The 20,438-nt window shown below is 37.8% G+C and overlaps 1 protein-coding gene and 1 long non-coding RNA gene across 6 annotated transcripts in view; one reads left to right on the plus strand and one right to left on the minus strand.

Moving 5' to 3' along the window:
• The window catches only part of NPAS3 (neuronal PAS domain protein 3), a 298,073-nt gene that overhangs the window by 90,332 nt on the left and 187,303 nt on the right, over positions 1 to 20,438 (plus strand). The window lies entirely within an intron of this gene.
• Positions 7,082 to 20,336, minus strand: LOC140341814 (uncharacterized). 2 transcript variants are annotated; one of them, XR_011922948.1, is made up of 4 exons: positions 20,264 to 20,309; positions 9,729 to 9,872; positions 8,659 to 8,763; positions 7,082 to 7,187 (listed from the first exon to the last, which is right to left on the minus strand). It is a non-coding gene; the product is annotated as an uncharacterized lncRNA (long non-coding RNA). The 2 variants fall into 2 exon arrangements; XR_011922947.1 differs by lacking the exon at positions 9,729 to 9,872 and having other exon boundaries at positions 20,264 to 20,336.

Consider the following 20,438-nt stretch of genomic DNA (forward strand, 5'->3'; position numbering starts at 1 on the left):
TCTTCTTCCATAGTTTTAACATTGTTTTTACCTTGCTAAATGTACCAGTGTATGTCACCATATTAATTTTGGATCCGTTTTTCTTTGCTATGAGGTTTAGGAATTCTCTGTTCAGTTTGTGCTTCTGCTTGAGATTGTCGAACCCTGCAGCTTACTCACCAGTGCATAAGCACTTGCCTATTAATAAATGTAGACCTGCTTGCCACTAAGTATAATAAATGATATAAGCCGTCCAATTCAAACTACATTCTATTTTTAGGGGATTCAAGTTTCTAGTGTATCCCATGTACAAGCATCAGTACATTTATTTAATGCACACATCCATCCTGCACAATGTTTCCTTCATGTTACTTTATCTGAATCTGAGCATGCACACCAACATGAACTAACAATATCTCTAGAAACCACTGTTCTGTTGCTTTTGTGTTATGAAGCTTAGAGTTGATATGTGAATTGAGTCAGGTGACATCTGACTCCTCACCATAAGTGAACCAGTTACAGGAGTGATTCCAGTCTTAAAATAGGTTCACCTAACTGCCTCCTGCCTTACCTACTTACCATTTTTGACATCCCGTGGTGGGTAAAATGATTGGGCCTGATTTCTTAAAGCTCTCCAAGGCTGGAGAGAATACATTTTCAAAAGTGAAGCTGGGTGATCCAGAAAACATGAAATGGATTTTTAAAAATTATTTGCTATTTTCTAGCACATGTCTTGAACCCTGGACCAGATCCATTCTAGGTTTGTTGGATTACCCAGATTCACTGATGAAAGTGTATTTTCTCCAGCCTTGGAAAGCTTTAATAAATCGGCCAAATACCCAACTGTTATTAGGTTGAAAAGGCAAACACAAAGAATGCAAATCCTTATAAGGGGGATTATAAATCCGTCATTGCCATTCGCTGCCTACACTAATACATCATTAATATAAAGTATCCCGATAATTCCACTTTTTTTAGTTGTAACTGGTTCTCTTTAAGAACCTCAGAATATTATCTTTATTTAGTAGTAGGTCTTTACTCTTAAGTTCCACAATTCCTAGCTTTCTTTTTTTTTGCATCTAACAAACATACAAAGAACATCTTCCAGATAACTTTTCTAATTCTTTATTTCCTACTTTGTGTCCTCACTTCCTCCTCTTTCACTAGACCGCAATGAGCCGCAATGAGCTGTTTTCCATGCAGATCACAAGAACTTATTATAGAAAAAAAAGGTTTTATCCTAATCTTCTCAGATAAGGTTCTCGGAGGTCTACTAATGTCACTATGTGAGAGGGGATTAGCAGCCAGATTAATTTAGGTTTTGTCTTGTTTGTTAAGGATACAATACATAGTTTTAGAAATCTGTGAGGATGGGAAGAAAAATCTAAAATCAGTACAGTATCTTGCATTTAATATAATCGCAGTCTGCTCCTGAAAGAAACACACAGTCACCTCATTTATGACTATTTTTTCCTCACCTTTCAGTTTATCATCTGAGAAAGAAAAAAAAGATTTTAATTAATCTCCTAATTAACACTCTTGTGCACCTGGAGTTGAAGCTGTAATTAGCACTGGTGCTAAAAAGCGCAAATAATTTTAAAGGTGTCATAAAAACATAAAATAAAAAAAAGTTTCACTGCATAATTTACTTAATAACCATTGTGCTTCCATGTAAAGCAATATATTTTAAGCATAGGGTTTTTGGGGGACTGATATTTTTTCTGTGAGGTTGGCCATTTATTTTTTTGGTCAAGTTGTTAGGCTAACTCAGTGTTGGGAACAGATTTGTCCTACAATCTTTAAAAGGAACCCATTAGGGTTGAAATATTGGGAATCAGGATGCTGATATTTGTAGGTAAAGTACAGACCCTTGATACTTAGTAAAATAAGTATGATTCAGCGGAGGTTAAAGCAATCAAGGTTGGTTTATGGGTTTTTGGTTGGCATAGTGTTTTCTTTTTTTCATAAACAGAAGTAGAGAACAGCAGGGGATTTAATGTGGCACAAATGTTTATATGTGATTGTACACGGTATATACAGTGGTAAAACAAAGATGAATTACCGGTACTTATATCTAGACAGAGACCGTGTGCATATCCCTCAATAATTGGGTGAGGGTGACAAGGTCTAAACTATACAAAGTACAACTGACTTGATCTTAGAGATTGTTACAATATGCTATTCTTTTACAACTGAATGGGTACGTACTTTATCAATTGTCCTAAACACCTAGACTTAGTATTGGATGCATTACATGGATACCTTGTCAATATAAATATTTGATATGTATTGATATTATTATACAGTATATGTACATATGAATAATGATTTCTGATGTTAGCCTCTTGTGACAAGGAAATGTTGATATATATATATATGTTCCCTTTTTGAACCTGGATGTCTTATTGACATAACTATCATTACTGTTTCTGTATTTTTTTGCTTTTGTTAGTATTGTTTCCCTCTAATCCCCTTAAGAAGCCTAAACTGGCGAAACACGTTGGGACTCGGGATCTAGTTCAGCCAGCATATTGTAACAACCTTTAAGATGAAGTCAGTTGTACTTTGTATAGTTTAGACCTTGTCACCCTCTAAATTATTGAGGGTTATGCACATGGTCCGGACTAGATATAAGTAATTCATCTTTGTTTTACAACTGTATATACCGTGTACAATCACATATAAACATTTGAGTCATATATCATCCCCACTGTCCCCTCCTTTCTGTTTATTATATTAACCCAAGGGGCTTGGCTCTCAACAATAGTCTTGTGTGGTTTGGGGACACCCATCCTTATTACCAGTGCTTTCATTTTTTTCAGGTTTCTTTTCCTTTGTGGTAACCTAGTAATCCTGTAAGTAATACACTTCTGGTTCATGGGTGGCTACATTCACTCCTCCACTGTATCTGTGCCATGACTGCCACCCAAAATAATTTTTATATAAATTTGTCTTTGTGCATATCTGATACATGTTGGGTTATTGGGATAATAATGTACCAAACAAAATTGAACAAGGAAAATTCTACTAGCAATCAGAATGATAAGATCGTGTATGAGAGCAAAGTGGTGGACAGAATCTCTAGTTTATGCTTGCACACTGCATTTTCTCCTAGCTCTCGATTCAGCCAGTGGGAGGATCAATCAGATGTGACCCTGTGACACCCAAAGCAGGGAAAACAATAGATGCTAGACTACATTTCTAATTATACATGCATTATGGAATGGCATCCAAAGGATGCTTACTGTCCATTGTAAACCATCTTAGGCCAAATAATAAATTCAGACCTGCAAAGTTTTATGTTGAGGAGCCAGTTCATTATTACTGTCTACAATAAAATGGATGTAAGGTCAGGAAGCCTTCCTGAACTTTGCAGCCTTTTTCTTGTAGACTAGCGGTTGTAGATAAACAGCTATCCCATCAGAGAGCCAACAGTAGCATAGTTGTTAGAGGCTTTCTGGTAGCCTGGCAGGTGGTTCAGTGCCAAAATACCTGCCCTTAACTTGCCAGTAATTTCTCATTACCGGCCTGTAACCTCAGTTGGGGTTGGGTAGCATTGGCAACATGACTATACCGTACTAGCAGACCGATGGGCCAGATTCGGTTAGCAGGCCATAGTTTGGGGAACCATGCCCTATAGCAGGGGTGTCAAACTCTGCCCCGCAGGCCAAATTTGCCCCGCATCCCCCCCTCCCCCCAGGAATCCTAAATAATAATTGCAGCCGGCCTGCGGCTGTATTGAAATGACGCTGCTACTACAATTCCCGAGATCACTCGCATCTATAGACCAGCGGCCTCTGCCTTTGCGTTGCTATGCATTGGACTGTTATAAACACAGGGAATTGTAGTAGTGGTGCTATTTCGATGAAGAGGGAGTTCCAGCCACTCATAACATTAAGCCCTGCATTGGACGGTTTTCTTGATGCAGGAAATTGTAGTAGCGGTGCTATTTCAGTTTCAAGTTTTTAATTTTTGCCCACTGTGTATTTGAGTTTGACACCCCTGCTCTATAGCATACGGTGAGAAATTTTGTCTCAGTGTTATTTTCGATTGATATTATCAATTCTTTGGAATGTTACTTTGGAATCAATTCTTTGGAATGACAACAAGCATTTCATGTATCATGCTCTTGATTCAGTATTACAATATGTTATACCCTTAAATCTAATTAAAATATTGATTGTTGATTTCAATACAAAAAGGCACTTTGCTAAATCATATTTTGATCAACACTCTGCCCAAAAATCAACTGGAAATACGAATGATTTGATAGATTTTGGATTGATTTTCCATTTTTGTCTAATCAAACCAAAATATCGTATAATTGTATGAGTAGCTTCAGGTCTGAACAATGCAGAAGATTGGCATTCGCCTATTTTGAGATTAACCGCTCTTGTTGGCAATCACCTTGTTTGCAGCATTTTTAGTGTTCAGTGAGTCATACGTTTGTCAGCAAGGTGTTATTTTAAAATACGGAGTGAATAAAAATTCTTTGTGTGGTTTCTGATGAATTTTTACTCTCAATCATTATTTTGTACTAGAAATTTACTGAACGTTAATCAGCCCTCTCTGTTTATTGAATGAACAATTTCGCAAATGCTACATTTGCTGCTCTGACATTTTGCTAAAGTTGTATGGGTTGGTCTCTTTTTACAAAAGCCAGGCCAATCAGGCATTTTATTTCGGAAGGAACAAGCAGCGAGAACGCGGGAAGGGGTAGGAGCGGGCTGTGTGAACGCTTCATTAAATCTGCCTCAAATAAATGGAGGAGGGGAGGAGCCTAGATGTCTCTGCCGATGGCTGCCACTAGCTCAGGGCTTCTGTCAGGCTCCCATCTCCTCCCAGGAGCAGGGGTCATGGTTCACAGAGGGTTAGCAATTCAATTTTACTTTTTCTTTCTGCCCCACAGCATCTCGCTGTGACCCTGTGGTATTGTCTTCTGGTGGCTGGGTACCTCGGAGACCCACCATAATCCATTCAATCCCTTCTGTTCTAGACATTAGCTTGAAGACAGTTGCACACAATTCCCTGTGGCGGGGAAGGGGTTAGCGTTCTCCTCTGAGGACACAGTTGTAATATAGCGTTAGGCAGAAAGAAAATTCAAATGCTAATTATTCTTTGTATAAAAAAGAAGCAAACTTTATTATACTGGTAGGCCAAATGTGTATTATCAGCGCGTTTTTACATACAGAAACACTACCCATCGAAGTATCTGTCTGCCTTATCCCTCCGTTTTGTTTATGTCTCTTTCCTTCTGTCATAATCCCTCTGCTGTGTGTCTGTCTGCATCGCCTCTGTTCTGTGTGTCTGTCTGCAACGCCTCCATGCTGTGTGTCTGTCTGCATCGCCTCTCTTCTGTGTGTCTGTCTGCATCGCCTCTCTTCTGTGTGTCTGTCTGCATCACCTCTCTTTTGAGTGTCTGTTCTGCATCACCTCTCTGCTGTGTGTCTGTCTGCATCGTTCCTCTTCTGTGTGTCTGACCGCATCACCTCTCTGCTCTGTGTCTGCATCATCCTTTTTTGTGTGTCTGTCTGCATCACCTCTCTGCTGTGTGTCTGTCTGCATCACCTCCCTTCTGTGTGTCTTTGTGCATTATTCCTCTGCTGTGTAACTTTGTGCATGGTTCCGCTGCTGTGTGTCTTTGTGAATCATTCCTCTGCTGTGTGTCTGTGTGCATCGTTCTGCTGCTGTGTGTCTTTGTACATTGTTTCTCTGCTGTGTGTCTTTGTGCATCGTTCCTCTGCTGTGTGTCTGCATCATTCACATACCAGCGTCTGCATCATTCCTCTCCTGTTTGTTTTTTTTTTTGCATCATTCCTCTACTGTTTATCTATCTGCATCATTCCTCTGCTGTGTATCTATTTGCATTATGACTCTGCTGTGTGCCTATCTGCCTAATCTCTTGTCTGTCTGTCTGCACCATTCCTCCACTATATGTCCGTCTGCATCATTTATTTTTGTGTCTGTATCATCCCTATTCTGTGTGCCTGCCTGGCCTATCACTGTGCTTAGCGTCTGTATCATTCCCCTAGAAAAGTTTAACTCTAATTCCAAAATATATATATATATATTTTGTTTATGTGGATTTCCTAGGGGTTTTTGAGGCTGCCCTAGTAGTGCGGTAATAATGTTTGACAGGCAGCTAAACTGTGGTTTCGCCCTCTAAATGCAATACATATGCAAGATAACCCTAACCACCCTGCCACGTGTTGTCTTCTCCTGGCCACCAGACCCTGCATTTAGTAGTTTTCCAACCACCCACAAGTATGCAGCCCCCAACCTCTTCCATGAGTACTAACACATTGCTGTGAATGCAGCAGTTTTTATACACAAGCGGTTGAGGCGCGGGGCCTACAAACTGCACAGGTACATTTTAGGATAACCATCAGAGTGAACTAGGGCTTGAGGTCTTTCTGCTTTATCCTTGTGCTGGGTGTCTGTCTGCATTATCCCTTAGCTGAGTCTCAGTCTGCATTTGTTGGCTTTTTGTCTGTGAGCCTCAAGACTCATCCTCATCCCTTAGCCTAATATACAGTATTATGTATAAATCAACTATCAAGCTCACCGTTTTGTTTGCCCATCATCCAGATAGGTGCCTACCAGTCTCAACTCAAATAAGTGTCCATCGATCTCAACTGTCTATCTGCCTCAATTCATATAAGTGTTTGTCATTCTTCATCAAGGTGAGTTGACAGGGTCTCTTTCCAGTCTTGTCTCTCTTTCTTTAGACATCAATAGTAATACCCAATTATAATTTTCATCCACATCCACTTTTTTTTTGCTATGTATATGTGTCCCCTCCATCTCTTCTATATCCATGACTTCTTTCTCTTTACTCTTCTCAATTCACATTTTTAGTATTTAGATATGTTGATTTAATGGATTCTGAATATTGTATCTGATCTCTGTGAGATTACCCAATGTCTACTGGTAGATGGGCATGCAAACACAAAAAGTACATTCCAACAAATGAATGAATTGATCAGTTAAGATTTGACCATTCTATTGTGTTACAAAAATTGTCATGCTAAAATTGCATGATTATCACCAAGAGTAGGATTTTGGAATCAATTTGGTTAATGCATGAAAGAGTGGGGAACAATGGTGTTTTAAGAACTTGAACTTTTATTGGTGAAAGCTGCTGCTTCACATGTATGGTGGTTTACATATCTCTTCAGCTTCTTTGCTCTCTGCCATGTTTAGGAAACCTGGAAATAAAATTTAGATTTAATGTTACTAGTTTACGTGTAATTGTCTATAATGTCTAAAGGATGAAGAAAAGTTTCCCAAATAAATGGCTAATCAAAAACAGCAGTCTTGATTGCATATATTCCCCTCTTTGCTGATAAAAACCAAAATAGTTTTAGTGTAACCAGTTTGCTTTAGATGTCACATTATTGGTAAATGGAGTGTGCAATTAAAGTGTCATGTATTCTATAAATAAATACACCTGTTTTGGAGTGTGTTAGAAAAGATATCTTAACAAACTTCACTTTGCATCAGCAATGAAAATTAATCTGAGATAAAGATTATTCTGTGTAAGCATCAGTAGGTTTTTTGTTTTTTTAAAAAATACTCTGCCTACAAAGACCATCCATCAAAACCCAATAACATTTAGGAATAGTATTACTCAAACAATCAACCACAAGGCCAACTATTAAGGAGTTTTAGAATTTATTAGTTGATAAGAGATTTGTTATCCCTTGGAACCACTGTAGCCTGTCCAGTTCAAAAGGTTGGCCTTTATGAAAGAGGAACAAGAAGAAGTCATTGCTAATAGAACAAAATCAGATTTCTTTGGGAGTCTGGTATGTAAGGCATGTAAGTTGCTGACCAAACCAATTGAAAGGGTTCCCTGGTTGGAGAGACCAATATGTAAGTCCAAATTATTCAGGTCATTTGTAGATGGTCTGTTTGGTCCTTATCCAGCCTTACAAAATACTGTTTAAAAAGAATAGGCAAATGTTGTATGATCAAGAGATACAAAGCTGAAGGTCACATGTGCCAAATAACTCAATAGCAATAGCAGTTAAAGGTGGTTCTTCTAAATATAAAGCCTGGGGCTAAGTATAACCAAAGGTTTCCTAATGGCTTGCAAATTATACTTGTTGTATGCAACACATACAAACTCCTTGTTCGCTTCTGTGGGGCAAATTTATTAAAAGTAAAGTAAAAATGGACATTTATATAGAACAAATATTCCAGCTGTTTTGGAAATGGTCCATTGTTTCAATTTAATAAAACAGCTATTAGTTAATAGCTGAGATTAACCTTACCTAACTAGAGATGACACAAGCTATTTAACACCAAAATGACCATGAGGTCAAATAATGCCAACCAGGTGAATTGAATAATTGATGCTCCCTAAATAACTGGGCATATCTCCCAAACATTCATCATTAAAGCCGGAAATGGGAGCATTGGTATTTGCTGTAAGTTGCATATATTGCCCAAAGGCTCTGTTTGTCTACATTAGCAATAGGCTAGGTTAATATAAAATATAGGCACATTTAAATATTATCAATAATAAAACTTTTTTGTACAAACCGGTTTTATAAATTGTATTTTATATATGTGTTGTGATTTTGTAAAATCTCTCAATATATTTAGTAAAATCTTGTGATTGTGTAAAATCTCACCATATTTATATAGTGTATTTAGGGTGTCATGTGGTAGTACCTTCACTTTAAGTAGAAGAAATCCCCATCTTACTGTATATATGGCTAGTGACAGGCTTAGGGTCAGTAGAATTCCTGTAATTCACTGTGGAATTGAAGTAGATTCCTAGAGGAGGGAATAAAAAAAGAAAAGTAATAAAGTGTGCTGCTTCTAACACGCTCCAGGGCTCTAAAACACTTTGACACATTGAAATATAAACTGCATTTGTCATATCTATCGTTGGCCAATCATGTCCAACAGCAATCAAATGACAGCAAAGTTGCTAGCAGCTGTTTCTGTACCTGCTGTGTCTTTTGTTTTGGGTAACCTACCCGATAGGGGACTGCATAACTTATAGGATATTTTTATACAGTAAAGATGTAGTCTTTATTACAATATATGGTTGTACTGTATGGATTCAAAATGGTTTAGTTTAAGAGATTCCCTTTTATTGACGAAGTCCATACATTGCTGAGATTTTATATATATGAACTGTTAAAGTGCGCTTGGCAGACATAAAACTTTATTTGAGGTCCATTTAAACATTTTTTGTGAGCGTGTGCATGTTCTCTTCTTGCTATTAATTCCTATTGACACATGTTTACATTCACATTTTATTGGAAGCCGTTAATGCAGCAAAAAACTTTTATGTGAATGCACATATTACAGATGTGAACCAGCACCTGTTCAGAAATATATGTGCTTCCATTGCTGTTCTCTTTACAATGCTAGTTTTCTGGCTTTATCAAAATTCTATGTTGCTGACCTAGAACAGGTATGCAAGTCCAACCAAAGTGAAAATGTCTTATTACCTGACTTTTTTCTAGTTGGGGATTAAAGAAGTATTGAAATTAGTGTAATTCCTGAAAGTCATGCAAGTCCAGTAAACTGTGCATGGCATAGTAATACAATGCTGCAAAATACAAAAGATTCAATAATAATAGGGATACTCACCAGTAATTATTTGTTCATAAATATATATACCTGCCAAGGTCATGGGCAGAGCTAGATCTATAGATCAAATGTGGCCATGCATGAACAAGTATGTGCAGAGAGTAAGATACTTATGTAAAAAATGAAGGGAACAATACCTGAGAAACCTTTGAATTTGAAGGGTGTTGGCAGATCTCTTCACGGGACAGTGAGCCCTTCTAAGCCCCCAAGCACGGCCCAGTTAGCAGAATTACGCTGGTGGAACCAGTCTCCTTACATTGTAGGTAATATCCGCAGTTGCCCTGATGCGAATGAAGATCAGTGACCTTCACAGACTCAATACAATCTCTCTATATGAACAAAATTAGAATCATTTATGCCTTTCTGGTTCCATTCCTGGAATAATAAAGGCTTTTTTTTCATCTTCTTACCATATGAGATGATTTACTTCAAGTCGTTTTCTTAGGCAGTCAGAGCACAATCTGCAAGTTAAGGGATAAAACTATAGCCGCATAAACATTGAGAAGCAGTCACTTCCACCTGTAGTTGGTATCTGATGATTTCTGTTAGGATACGGGTCTTCATTACTGTTTAATACATACATAAGGTATTGAACTTTTGTGGAATAGTTCTGAGTTCACAAAGTTTGTTAATGTCTAAAACCCACTGGTTGGCCACATTGGCATGATAAATGTCCTGAAATGAATTAACATTACCTTTTGATTTAAGGGTAAAAGCAGATGGAATGCTGGATATCACTTATAAGATAAGATTATAAGACAGTAATGGAGAAGGTTGAAGGGGACTGAACAGGACTATTCCTCAAAGTGCCTTTGGATGGAGAAATGTGCTGTCAACCTAATGGGGGAAGAGCTAGGTATGGCTGTTCACTGATAGGGCTACTAATTGTGTCAAGATTTAGGCAGCTAGATCAGCAAGAACGGGGTAAGCAGAATAAAGGGTGTTCTCACCCTTCAAAGAAAGTGCTGATCCAATAGTTTTCTTGGGTTTTACTAGTAAGTGCAGCCTATATCTTGTAAGTGATTTTAAAAATTGGTTGTAGTTCTACTGTAACCAATCGTACACTTGTTTGAAGGGGAAACTATTATGGTTCTGAGTTATTTTTTATGTTTTTAGAGTTTGGCTAAACTGTGGAATTTTTCTATCAAAGATATTTGTATGCCCTTACTTTAAGTATGTTTAGCTCCATGCACTTTGTCTCTGTGAAGTCCCATTCCTCAGATATTTCTACCAGTAGATTTGATACCACTCTACAGGCAGAAAGTGGGAATATCCCTAGCTTGGCTCCATTGGTGAATATTACTGGTATACTACTGTATTTAATTGTAACCTGTCTAAAAAACCAAAACTTTTTAACACTATCTTTTCAGTCTTGACTATATTAAAATATGATAGTAAATATGTACAAAACCACAATAAATTTCCTTTAATAGCATCATAGCGTAAACTGTTAATTTTAATAGAAGGCAGCAAAGTTTGTCTAAGTAAGCTTGGATGTAAATGATCTTAGTTGTGTGTTTCACATCAAAGGGGTTAAAATCTTGGCTGAAAGTCTTTAAACTAGTGAAAGGAGGGAGAAAGGGTTGAGATTCTCCTGTGCATCTCCCCTACATCCTGCCCTCACACCCCAGCTGAGAGAAAGTAATGGAAGAGTATTGATCTCCGCCTGTTAATGAATTGCTCAGCTTTTGAGAATTGCATTCTTAATCACCCCCCTCCTCCTCTCCCACAATCTCCGATGTCACACTGGATGCCTGTAAACAGAGTGGGAACATCTCTCGTACCAAATACATTACACAAGTGCGTTCAACACTATCTCAACTCTCTTTTTTATTTTTGTTTTCATGCATTAAGAAGCAGTGTAACACAACATCTAACCTAGAAAACCGAAACATATTGTTCAAAATCTGCCGTCACATTATGCCTAATCATTAGCACATTTTGTACACAAATGCTCATATACGCATGAGTGTTGGAATAATAGTTAATGTGTTTTTGATCCCCTTTTGCATATTTATATAAAGAAAATTGTAAAGTTTGACATTGTGTTTTGATCGAGACAGAAGGCAACGCACAATAGTGATTTTTTTCTTCACTTTGACTATTATGGTGCTGCCAGTGTTTTCTCATTTGAGCACATTGGCACATGCATTCCTAAAAATATGGCTGCAAGCAGTTTTGTAGCCTTAAAGATGGATTTCAGAGTCTATCCTGTTGATAGTCTGCCAGATTCACATTCTTAACCCCCAGTGCAATTCAAACTCATTGCCTGATGTGCAATGTAAAAAAAATGCTGTCCAGCATCAATAAGAACAATATGTTTAGCTCTTCAGGCAAACAGGCTGGTATTTCCAGTTCTTGCACCAGCCTGGCATAGAAACATACTGGGCTCTTTCTCACCTGCAAGCCCATTGAGACAAGAAAATGAGGGTACTGCTCAATAGTAAGTTAAGTAAAAAGAATAAATACACTCAGGATTTAAAGAAAAAACTATTCTGCCAAATACTAATTTCTTTCTGTAAGGTTACATATTATTTGAAAAGAGAAAATAATGTTTTCTGCTGTACATTTTTGTTTTTATTTTGCTGTTGGTTCCATATCTGTTAAAAAGAGGTCACCTACTTTAGGTCTCACTTTGGAGCAATACCATGCTGGGCCACTATACATTCAGAACACTAAAGCTCCTTAGAGTATGTTTTACGTTTAATTTGTTAGTTGGCTAAAGCCAACTTGTATTAACTATTTGATTTGGCAATTCAATACCGGTTCCTCACGCTCATTTCCTCCTGCCCAGTACTGCTTACCTATACTGAGGACATATGGAGAATCAAAGGCTGCTGAAACTGCAAATGCAGAGACCATTATAATCTACTCATAATTTATTACTGCAGATCCTCCTTAAATGTTGACTTGTATCCACCCAAATGTTTATTAACTGAATATGATTGATCTTAACTGCACATTTTTAGATGTTTGCTTTATTCTAAGAGCATAGATTGAAAAGTTGCAGTTGTGTCCTTGCTTTGCAAAATAAAGATAACCATACCAAATTAATACAAACACTCGAAAATGTGGAACCCTTTAATATTAAAACTAAGAATATGAGATTACACATGGAGGTTGTACAGACACAGGTGTTTTTGGATTGGGTTATCTGTAAAATATCACTTTAATTACTTTAAGCAGTCATCAGTAGAACCGAGACATACTTGTTCCAAGAGATTCAGTTGTGAAGTTTCAGAAGTGAAACTGTTCTGATTAATCAGAGAAACCGTATTTTTCACAGGACGTTTGAGTGAGGACAATTTAGCAAGCTATAATAAATACTGTAACTTGAAACAAAACCTTTTAAACAGTTTTGAAAAGTGGCAGATTAATTTTTTTCACATGATTAATTCTCAAGCGGTCATAGGAGGAGTTCATTATCTTTTTTTATCTTCTTTTCATTTCACAATTACTAGAAATGTCATTTCAGCCGTCGAGTACAATGGACATCACATGTCTGTACGAGCAATATTCAAATGACACCATCAGCAGTGCTCATGAAAATCAGCCTTTATCTAGACCACGTCAGATTTCTTCATTCTTGCCCTGATGTTGATCTCATTTGATGAATTGCAGTCTGATTGTTAGTGCAATTCTCTTCGCCTGATAATGGATTCCCTTTTAGAATAAAGAGAGCTTGACCACTTTATAGCTTTTTGCCATGACGGACATCTGCGTTAACAATTGACCATTGGAGACATTACATATATACATTGATCAGAAATTGCTTATGCGTGGACTTTGTTGAAATGTAGTTCTTCATTTCATTGCCTCTCATTTACTGATAGCATTTACTTTGACTTTATCAGGATTATCACATCAGTGTTATTAGGATAAATATACAGGGTATATTGTGTTGTTTTAAATTCTTGTGAATGGAAACAATATGCAGTCATTTTCATTAATCAGCTTCAAGTTTATCTTTCATCCAGCTTTGTTGCCCTCATAGAGCAGATAAACATCTAGCCTTGACAATTATTTGTATATACGATTTGGTCATAGGCTTGTCAGATGAATGCCCACTGGGAGGGCTTCAAAGTATTACGTTCTGTACCACAGGAAGGTGTAAAGAGATGACTTGCACCTCTTTTGAATACTACATTCAGCTATAGACAGGGTGCAGTAGTAGACAAAGGAACACTTTAAGGTAACCCTTTTTTTTGCCCAATATATATAGCAGAAACGCTCACATATGAACTTGTTAGCACCTCATCAGTAAACAGCTGCTCTAATCCCTTCACAAATTCTCAGGTATCCCTCCTTGATGTGACACCATTTTAACCCTCACAAAGTATAAAAAAAGGTGAAGCTGGAGACACCTTCACCCTCCCAATGCATTTCTATACGTTTATGTTCAAAACATAAAACATCACATACTTCTATGTTGTAGATTGATTCAATTTATTATGACTATGTAGCACAGGGGACAGCAAACTTTTTGGACTACTAGGCCATTTCAGGAGGTCAAGAAGGCACATTAGGCCAGAAGAAACAAGGTGTTCAAGAAAAGGTTTTTTCCAACCGTGACTGCAAGCGAGCAGCCACAGTCTTCCGCTCATCCGCGGTGTGGTCTCTGTACGTGTGCATGTGCTTGGCATCTAAATGCCCTTTGGGATTCGACTGCTTGAAAGTGCTGTTGGTGTCGTTGCACACTAAACACAGGGCTTTTGTCACGTTGGGCGAAGAATAATCCGTCAGTCCATTCTGGGTTGAAGACACAACGTTTAAGGTAAACCTTCCGGAGACTGGTAACTGCACGTTGTTTCTGGTCTTTAGGCATAGTAATTGGGGTTACTGTGCGGGAACTCGATAATATCGCGGGAACTTGCGATAATGCAACAATTTAATTAGGCGAGATCCAACAATAAATAACAAGGGGGGCGTTAGGCCAGACTGGAATACTGGCTTGGCAGTATCCTCTTATGTAGACAGTCTTCTTATGACAAGTATAAATGTTTAAAAACATTTTGGGTTGGGGGGTCATGTATTAGTGCTGAATTTGAGTAGTGGCATGTTTGGTCTGTATAGACACCACAATTTGGCAAAAGAAGCATGTTTAAAACACTTACTATGAAGGTATCCTTAAGTTTACATGCTTATGGAATAGAAAGGTTCCCTTTAAATATTCTAAGGACCTGACTTTATGTAAAGGGGCTCTGATGATTAGTTAGAGCACTTGGTTTCCTGTCTATGAAGACTCCTGTTTGAATCACATATGAAAGTACCAGTCCAATAGCATCCAGATTTAAATAGATCGTTGTATACTGTGGTTTATCTCAATATATCTGACTCATATGAGTAGCAAAGTTGATTTGTCGGTAATCACTTCCATAATAAGGCTTCTTATATGTGATGCATTATAAAACATAACCAACCAACACAAACAAATATTAAACAGAGGTATGGTATCCAAAGTGAGGAACAATCCTATAGCAATAGATTATGAACCCTCAAGCAGCAATCTCCTATGCATGCAAATATTGCAAATTTTTACAGGTCTCACACATGACACAAGAAGAACTGGGAATATAACAAATGAATGCCTAGAGCACTGTTTACTTAGACTGTTTACTTTACATTTTACTTAGCCAAACATAGTAATTTAATCGTGGAACTTAATGAAGTTCTTCTTCAAAAGTTTCTGAGATAAATGCCTTGAGTTACTCTAGAAGAATGCCCAATATTATGCCACCTATAAATAGGACTGCAGTTTTGTTGAGGTTTCTGAGCTGGATCCTCACTAGTCTGTTGTGTTAAAGTGATTGACTGGAGAGTAAATTAGAGGGAAGTTTGCCGGCCCCAGTCTGGCAAACCAGCTGTTGTGGTAAATCCTGGAGCTAGTAGGAAAGCATTCAATGCTTGATAATTACTATGATGGGGACCTTATATAAGGTAATTTGAACTTCAACTGGTGATAAGTAAAGTTCTCCTACGTCTAAATTGCTGTGGCAGATGTCTTGAGTTATACTGGAAGAAAAGCCAACTGTATGCCTTATATACATTCAGCTTGCAGTATTAGAAGATTTGCTGCTGGTTGGCCATAAATAGGTTTTCTTGTAATTAGCAGATCCTTCAGACTCTCTTATTTTAATCGTTCAGTGTACTTATTTTCAGCATTTACTAAAAACATCTCTAAACCAAGAACAGTTGTACAAAAGTTCAACTTGTCCAGTTCCAATGATGTGGCCCAAAAACCCAAATAGCCTATTTAGAAATCGGTTACCAGCCCAAACAAGGGAGGTGACAACACAATTCCCTGTTGGGGTGGCTTATGTTTCAGTACATTCTGATCCTGACCTCTGTGGCAATCAAAGGGTTAGCGTACTGCGGTAGAAAACTAAATAAGATGTTAAATGGCTTCCCGCAATTTGCAATAAGATATGTACATGTGTATATATAACATGTGCCTTGGTTTCTGCTTTTTACCTGGCTGATCCAAATTATAGCTTAATTAGAGACAATCTTTGGAAATGGATTCATGGTAATAAACAGATTGAACTGAGGAATCGGCGCAGTAAAAAGTTCAAAATTAATAAGTGGCAGATGTGGGAGCGTAATTTGTATTTGAACAAACACACTCTGATGGCTGGGGAGTTTTTGTAATTATTATTTTTTTTTTAATTTACATATCTAAACTTTTAAGTGGAATTCTAATCATACCTCGTGCACGTCTGCATAAGAAGAGCTGCCTATTCCCAGCAGCTGTGTGCCTGGGCTGCTGTGTGCGCTGAGCTGTGTCTGCGCTCCCTATGTGCTCTGAGCTGGATTTTTTGTGAGTTTTTCTTTGGCCTTTTCTCCTGTGATCTGCTGTCAGCAGTGCTGCCTAAACCCTTGCTCTACTTTAACCTATTAGGAAAAGGCTGCATGATACAAGACTGGTGTCAAAACTAATATCAAAGTTTTATTCGAACAGAAATATAGTCACATTCAAACATATATAGGGCTCGCTTACCAGTGCTTAACCAGTGTGGTAAATGTGGCTATATTCAATATACACAATAATGCTTAAAGTAGCATGGATACGTATGCCATTGTGTCGAGATTTGCCTAAGGAGCCAAGGTTTTTTTTTTTTTTTGCCAATGGGCGCTTTTTGTCTGATGGGCAAAGGCAGTTGCTTTATTTCAATGTCCCCTTGTGTGGGGAAGTAAAGAGTCCCTTGATAACTCCAGGCTAGGCTCATATAACAATTATGAACTTAGCATCCAGCATAAAATAGAGTCTTTCGTTTAGCAAATCATTTCCAAATATTTAAATACTGACCTAGTCTGAACTCTGAGCTAGCTACCTGTCTGTACTGTTACATTTTGTGAAGCAAGCAGAGCTGTTTGTATATGTCGTTAAACTGATCTTGCATCCAACTCAAGCAATTCAAGCTGAGCAAATGATGAAAAATACATAAGGAGAGGATATCCTCAGTGAAAACCGCTTGTTAAAATGATCAGCAAATCTTAAGACATGGGCAGCAAAATTTTTCAGTAAATGTCAATGTAATTCTACCCCAATTCAAGCTCCTGTATTGGTTTATTTAAAAAAAATGTCAATAAAATGTTATTATAACAAAGACAGCATTTTAAAGTACACTGACATTGCTATCAGTACAGCCCCAATCATTAGGTTTTGACACTTCCGCATGTGTCAGATCTCTCCTGTGCACTGGGCATCCTCACTAGTGTTTCCCTTTAGAGCTGCAAAGACACACAAAACCTTACATACAAATCTTGTAATTATCCTCATCTTCCTGCCTAATGTGGTAGATGGCCCTAATGTAATAAATCTTTTTATTTAAATTTATAACATTCGAAACACAACATAGGTAAACCAATGTACAAAAGCCCGCTAAAAGACACAAACAAATCTCAAGGCATACCAGTGCAACTACATAGATTTTAATGAGGATACATGGACTTACAGCGCAGTAAATTCTCCCAAAAAAAAGAGGCTGAGCATTTCTGATTACAACATAGTAGTATGGAGTCTATGACTAACTAATATTTTCTGTTGGATGAGTTTTATCTATCCATAGAATTGTGATATGTGCCCAGCCCGAAACTGGTCTGTGTAGCTGTGTCTGCCATGGGAGAGAATTGGAGAGATAAGAATGAAGGGGGAGGGAAAATATGGTGGACTTAATCTGGTATGGAGGGTCAGGGTCAAAATGGGAGTGGGAGCTAGTAGGGACTGGGAGTAGGGGTAAGGAAAGGGAGAAGAGAAAAAGGCAAGGAATAGATTGCCATGCCTACCCTGCCAGGTGAACACGGCTTAGGTGTTGAGATAGTAAATATACTCAAGTGAAAAAAATACTAAAAATAATAATAAATAAAAAAAAGTAATCTTTAAATCTGAGAGACGATTTAACGATCCTGTCCAAACTGCTGAGTACTTTTCCAGTGTGTCCTCATCTAATGCCACAAGATGTTCCATATGGCCATTGGATTGCCTGAACTATAAATCTATTTTAAAATGGAGGTTATGAAAAGTGAAAGCACTGTGGTTCATTGCTTTTGACCAGTACTGAGCTGCCTAAAAGCTCTGAACATTTTTAAAAGGAATGTAAATAGTAAAAGTCTTTAACATTTTTTTTTTAAACGTGGTGCAGTTATTGTTCACTTTTTCAGAAGCCCTAATACAGCTCCTCGGGATGGTCTTCTACCCAACTGCTTTCATAGACTTTGAAGTGCAGTGCTTTAAGTTGAACAGCAGTTGAAAGCTTTCTGAAGGACAGCAGATGACCTTTTGCGATATGTGGCAAGAGAACCACATTCGCACCATTACTGCTTATTAGAGCATTTCAGCAAATGTGCATGAATGCGTGTCAGTACCCCCTGCTCACCGCTCTCAGGTGATCCTGGTAAAAATCGAGCGCCTGGGAGCTGTTAATCATGCAGTTGTTAACCGTCCATCTAAACATAGTCTTAGTAAAAATAAGCAAGGCCAAGCAAGATTGTTAAAGTAAAAGTGGATAGTAGAAAATTTGGTAAAAGTTAGGAGTATCGTTGACAAACCATAAAAGCATAACCTGTGCCGATGAACCAGGTTTGGGGCTTTTATTTGCCCTCAGTAGAACACACAGATTTATTTACAAAAACAGGACACTTAACTTGTATCATAAATGGCAACAAATTGTTAGTAGACTTGTATTCCATAGAGTGATATGGGTACCACGTAACATAACAGGGCATTGCTAACTCCTGCAGCAGCTGTGTATAGACAATGTTGTACATTATATTGTACATTTTTATACTGAGAATATAGAAAGCTGCATTATTACAGCTGCTGACCTGGCAGTAGAAGAGCAAAGTAAGCAAACCCACTATATTGAACCTAACCATACCCTACATTGACCAGTCCTGTCTTTACTAGTAAACTTGTTTGGATAGACTAAACAAAAACTTTAATGGTAGACTCGCTTTGGTCAGACTGGGAAGTAAAAAGTCCTATTACAATATCTCCTCTCATTTTAATGCACCAAAAATGTTATATTTTAGAAACACCAAGAATATTTTGATAGGAACATTTTTCTCTATGCTTTTTGTGTTTCCTTTTAGCTCTCATTTAAGCTTTGAGAATTGTAGCCTAATAGTTTTTTTTAATGTGTGATCCGTGTTTGGGTTTGTCAAGTTTTTGAAACTCTTTTAAACAGACATTTAGACCTAGTAAAAAATAAACAGTTTTGCTTCAGTGCATAGTAAATGCTGATTGGAGTAGAGAAAAAAGAGGTAAACTTATTGGTGTGCTAGTTCTCCTTCCTCTGCCCAGTCACTGGGTGTCATTTGAGAGGAGACTTGTTAGTTGCAGCAGAGAAAAAATGAAGTCTCCTATCCTGTCAAAGGGGATGTGCTGTGTAATTCTCAGGAATGAATGGACTGAAATACAAATTCTTTGGCAGGAGTTCAACTTTAAATGAAAGTAAGTTAGCTAATGCATGCTGTAAGTGCACCATTTTGTGTTTGCACTTAACTTTGAATTCTGCTAAATGATCTTCTGTTATACCTTGGATACTTTAGCATCTAAAGACCTTACTTTGGCTTTTACTTTAGAACATGGATATGCCTCCCTCCATCCCACTTTACAACGCCATGCTTTTCTTTAGGACAGTGAGACACCCCATGTACCCCTTGTACGGTAAGTGTGTGCTGTGAGCTGGTGTTATTGGCAGGGTCTTTTAACAATGTTTGCTGTAGGTATGAAAAAGGTATAATGGTTACACATATCGTTGTATCCTGGTAATGAAAATATTCCTTGATGGTGCACCTTAAAGGATTTACTAGAGCAATACAGCACAACAAAGTACATTAAACTTTTCTAGTGCAACACAGCACAACATTAAACTTTCCAAGCTACAGCATGCACTATATTTCTGCAAGGAGTGATTCTTTGGGCTGCCCATTTAAATGAAAATGTGCATGTGTTTTGGGAAAATTAGCTCACATCTGTAGTGGGAATAGACCCTTTATCCTATTATGTAATTATTTGGCTTGGTGAAGGTTAAGGACTATATCTTTGCATTACGAAATCCTATAGGAGAGAAGTGCTTTCATTTCACCGCCCTGGACACTGTCATAAAAAATGTCTCTTGTTGTTTAAACAAATTAACTTTATTGATTTTGCAATCCATAATTACTTTACCTCCGCTTAATGAGTTCTTTTTATGGAGCTTTTCCGTCACACGCCGCCATCCGCACTTCCAGAGAAGGTGTCCCCACTAAATCAAACGAGTAACTGCGAGCCATGTGGGTCACATGACATCAGCTGTCTCTCTTCACCTCTGTACAAGATTGCTGTGTTCTTTAACACATATTCC

Source organism: Pyxicephalus adspersus, chromosome 12, assembly GCF_032062135.1.
Source record: "Pyxicephalus adspersus chromosome 12, UCB_Pads_2.0, whole genome shotgun sequence".
Lineage (NCBI taxonomy): Eukaryota > Metazoa > Chordata > Amphibia > Anura > Pyxicephalidae > Pyxicephalus > Pyxicephalus adspersus.